Genomic DNA, 5,092 nt, shown 5'->3' with positions numbered 1-5,092 from the left:
GTCGCCGTGACGACTGCGCCGCCGCCGCCGCCGCCCCGCCCCCCCGCCAACCCGCTCGTTCCCGCTCTCCGGCTCGGCTCCCTTCCAGCTCGCCCTCTCCCGCCCGCCCACACAACCCGTCCGCTCGCCGCCCGTCCGCCCGCGGTCCGCGCTGCGTCTCACGTCATGCTGGCGCGCTCGCCCCGCGAGCTGGCGCCGCCACGCGACGGCCGGAGACGCGGCGCCCCGCTGGGACGTGTCGCTGCCGTCGCCGACCCGCTGCTGCGGCCCGCCGCCGTCGCCGTCGTCGCCAACGACGACGACCGGTCGGAGACGATTCTCGTACTTCCAAGTCTCGTTCCCCTGCCCCCCCCCCCCACACCCCTCCACAACCACCGCACCGGCCGAATCGATGCCGGCTTCTCAGCGGCGGTGCGGGGTCAACGGCGTCATCGCGACGGTGGATCGCCGGGCGACGCCACACCCTGCCGGCGATTAAACAACAACGCCGACGCCGCGCCTCTCGTCGTAGCCCGTTCGTCAACGCCAAAGCCACCGCTGGTCGGGGAATGCGGCAGCAGCAGCCATGGTGACGAAGAAGCCAGGCCCCGAGCCGGCCGTGCCCTCGGCGGCTCGCCCCTCTCGTCTCCCCGATCGCTTGCGGTGTAGGCGCCGGCGCGTCAGATCTTCCGTTTCGGTTCCTTTGGTCCGCCTCCTCGTCAGGGCCGCGCGGCGCGGCACGGATGAAGAGGGCCCCTCGTCGGGCCGGACGGCATGACGGCACGGGGAGCGAGAGACCTGGGAATGAAATATAAATAAACAAACAAACGCGCACGTGTCAACGCGAAAAGATCCTCCGCGCGGCCACGCGCTGCGGAGCGGAGGCCGTTGCTGATAGCGGGCGACCGTTGAAAGGCCGTCCCAGTGCACACTCAAAGCGTCGAGGCAACCCCGAGTAGGCCCCCTGCACAGGTTCCAATATCATCAACCCACCAATGCCAAGCGTGGCGGGGAATAGAAACATCAGGCCATCATCGGGAATCAAACGAAGAATCGCAGCAATTAATTGAACCACGGGGCGGTGGGGGGGGTGGTGTGTCATCTTGCCTGTCTTGTTCATTCAATTCTCGTGAAGGTACATTCGCAAGCAACTTCCGCAATAGACTTGCGTGCATCGAAACCGAATCTCGCGTGCACCATTCCACGCGTGCATCGTCAGCATAACGAATCGGTGAAATCAAAGGGATCATCATTACACGCCTAACGAGTAAAGCCCCGCCCCCCCTTTCATTATTACGCTTGGGGGATGCTGCGGTGTCTAAACCCAATTGAGTAACTTTGCAGATCATTTTTCAGCAACGGAATGTGGTTTGGCCAATACCAGAGACTGACTATTGTCACGGGTTTTTTTATAGCTATGAAAGGAAACCGGAGAATCCAGAGGAAACCCCATGCAGAGCAGGGAGAGAACATACAAACTCCGCACACAAAGCGCACCAGAGTAGGGCATCGAACCCAGGCTCTTCTTGCTGGCAGGTGCACGCGTTAGCACGGTGCCACCCAACTCGAAAAACGACGACACGCCGCTGGAGGCGGCGGCGGCGAGACGAAGGGGTAAGAGCGGCGCGCGTGGTCCAGAGGTCGCAACCGGGTACCCGATACCCGTACCCTACCCGATACCCGGCTACCCGTACCCGGCCGGGTACGGGTACCCGTTTGCGACCCTGGTGCGGGTACGTGTAGGCCACGAGTCACTGCTGAGTAACCGTTTGTCACTCATTTCGGGTAGGGTACGGGTAGGGTACGGGTAGGATACGGCTACCTGTACCCGGCCGGGTACGGGTACCCGGTTGCGACCCTGGCGCAGCTGGGTACAGGTAGGCCGTGAGTCACTGCTGAGTAACCGTTTGTCACTCATTTCGGGTAGGGTACGGGTAGGGTACGGATAGGATACGGCTACCTGTACCCGGCCGGGTACGGGTACCCGGTTGCGACCTCTGCGTGGGGGTGGCGACGCTGCCTCTGCAATTGCTGCACTACAACTCTGGAACTTGTTGCCTCATCTGAGGGGTCACGACTTGCGAGGCGCTACTTACAAATGTGAACATCGCGCCTAAAAAAAAAAGGCTTCTTTTGTAAAATGTCTCTCTCTGGTTATTTTCAAACGTCTCTTCTTCTCGACTTGGTTGTTGTTAACCATGTTCTGTCTTCCCATGCGTAGCGGGCCCCGAGAATTACTGCTTAAGGGCACTTTATACATTTACATTGTTGTTATTATTAAGCTCGTCCATAAGAGAGCTCCAGAGAGAGCATCTTCAGACGCTATCTTGGCCTCCTCTTTCAACGCTGGCCCGACGTTTTGGAAGAGGCGGTGAGCACCAACACTTTAATTCTAGATTTGAAGCTTTCGTGACTGCAAGAATTCATACTGTTATAATTTTTTTTTTCGGTAAAGTCACGTAGGTAAAAATTTAATTAAAATTAATAAAAATAAAATAATAAAATCACGACGTTTCGGAGGCAACACAAGTCTCCGTCATCAGGTGGGACCGTCACAGCCAGATTTGCTGCATCAAGTGAGGCAGGGATTCAAGATGCAAGCTCTTAAATACAAGTTAAGGGGGAGGAGAGAGGGGGGGGGGGGGAGCTTATCACACTTTACCCCACAGCAGGCGACCCGCCGATGTGCTGCGGTGCAACCGTTTGGTGGACAGAGGTGGCCAGCGCGGTGGAATTTAAGCTGCCCACGTGGCAAATAAATCCAGTCCACCCTCGACCCGTCACGCGCACCACTCGGCGCGCACGCCGTCACGAGCCTAACGAGAGATTTTTAAATCCTTTATATTAAGTTCGCTTGCTTGCTTGCGTGCTTGCTTGCTTACGACCGTGCAAATCTTTCGGTCGTTTTTTAACCCACTTCCCGTGATCCAATCGAGCTGACATTTTCCACACAGACTCGTTGTGCGTGACAATTTATTTTCGTCAAATTTTTTTTCCAAAATTTTATACTGTTTAGGGACAATTTTTTAAAATATTTAATTACCAATTGCTTAATGCTGGCAGACAATCATCTGACCCATAGGTGGCAGCCATCTCAAGCCAGAGGACGAGAGGACTCTAGCCGCCACGCATATAAAGGATTTAGAGTGAAAAACTTTGTTTTTACGGGTTAATTTTTTAAAATCGACGCGTCGTTCGGACCCTCGGCGTGTGCCGCGCAGTTTCTCAAAGACGCCGGCGATTGTGGCCTTCCTTCCATTCTCTAGCGCCACGGTTGCCAGGAGATGTTAACCCCCTCGCCTGGTTTACAAGAGGTCGTGGGTTCAACCCCGACACCTGTATATTTGGGGCTTGCATGTTCTCCCCGTGGTCGCGTCGATTTTTCTCCAGGCTCTCCGGTTTTTCCCCTCCACGTTTTAGATGCTTTCGTCGCTTATTTGGCTGCTATAAATGTTCAGTTCAACATACATACGTACAGTGGATGCTCCCAATTGCAATTCAGTTTCGATGTAAAGCTTTCGTGACTGCAGGGATTCATCTTCTTGGTTCTTTCGGTAAAGTCACGTAGTTTTCACCTGAGGACGGCTGCTTGCGTTGTGGCCGAAACGTCATGAGAATTATTTTGTTATGTTTTTTTTTACTTCCCTTCTACGTGACTTTACCGAAAGAACCAAGAAGATGCAATTCAGTTGTTAAAATTGCTTTCGGTGAAACGTAATTCGTCGGCTGGCCTGGCTACAATCCCAGTAAAAAAACATTTATATTCAGTCTACTTATCTTATTACGTGTCAAAAGAACTCTAACTTGGACTTTTTTTTAAACACTCAAAATTTTCTAATTTCCCAACTGCTCAATCGGCGTCCAGGGTCGTCAGAAGCAGTACGTACGTTGAACTTCTTTCGCACCATACGTAGCCAACGGTGCCAAATCGGAGGTGCGAGACGTGACGAACAAGCCGAATAGATCTTCTTGGTTCTTTCGGTAAAGTCACGTAGAAGGGAAGTAATAAAATAATAAAAATAAAACATTATAAAATAATATAATATTTATTTTTATTATTTTATTACTTCCCTTCTACGCGACTTTACCGAAAGAACCAAGAAGATGAATCCCTGCAGTCACGAAAGCTTGAAATCGAAATTTAAGCCGAATAGAATCCATTAAAATAAAATATTCTTACATGTTGATGCTGGCAAGGGAGGTCCCGTGACAGAACCCATTAGTTTAACACGCTGTAGTAGAAGGCTCTCGCAACCAATATTATCCACGAGGTTTTTTTGGGGGTAGATCGCGTAAATATAAATGTGCCGTTAAACCCGCCACCACCTGACACAGCCAACTAGTGAGGTTTGTCACGTAAACAGAACGTGACAATTCGTCACGAGTACAGCACTAACCGGTGTGCTGTACTAGTAACTAGTACAGCACTAACCGGTGTGCTGTACTAGTAACTAGTACAGCACTAACCGGTGTGCTGTACTAGTAACTAGTACTAGTAACTAGTACAGCACAGAGCCAAGCCACATCATTTACAATCAGAGTACGACGTTTCGCTAGTAATTACAACTAGCTTCATCAGGCGACAGCCAGATTTGTGGAGAAGTCCTCCTGTTTAGGTCCTTAACTAGAAGGGTAGGTGTGATGACAACACTTGCGTGCTCTTGGAGAATTCGTTAGGACAACCTCGCGTCAAACGATGCGTTTGCGGAAGCGGATATATCGGAGCTACATTAGAAATCCCATATTCTTAGGTTTTTTCGATAAAGTCACGTAAAAATCACGACGTTTCGGAGGCAACACAACCTGAAGACGGAAGCTTGTGTTGCCTCCGAAACGTCGTGATTTTATTTTATTTTCATTTTACTTTTATTAATTAAAATTTTTTACCCACGTGACTTTACCGAAAAAACCTAAGAATATGAATACTTGCAGTCACGAAAGCTTCAAATCTAGAATCAGAAATCCCTTCGCTCCACACAGCGAAGGAGTGGCGGCGGTGCCGGCGTGTCGGCACGTTCCCCACCTGCTCTGCCAGCGAGAGTCACGGCTCGGCCGCACGACGGTCATAACCGATGTTTATTTCGTCAGCCGTGGCTCGGGAAATCGAACGCAA

Source organism: Lethenteron reissneri, chromosome 61 (genome assembly GCF_015708825.2).
Source record: "Lethenteron reissneri isolate LAM-NWPU_2019-01 chromosome 61, ASM1570882v1, whole genome shotgun sequence".
In the NCBI taxonomy this organism is placed as follows: domain Eukaryota; kingdom Metazoa; phylum Chordata; class Hyperoartia; order Petromyzontiformes; family Petromyzontidae; genus Lethenteron; species Lethenteron reissneri.
This window is presented reverse-complemented; position numbering follows the sequence as displayed.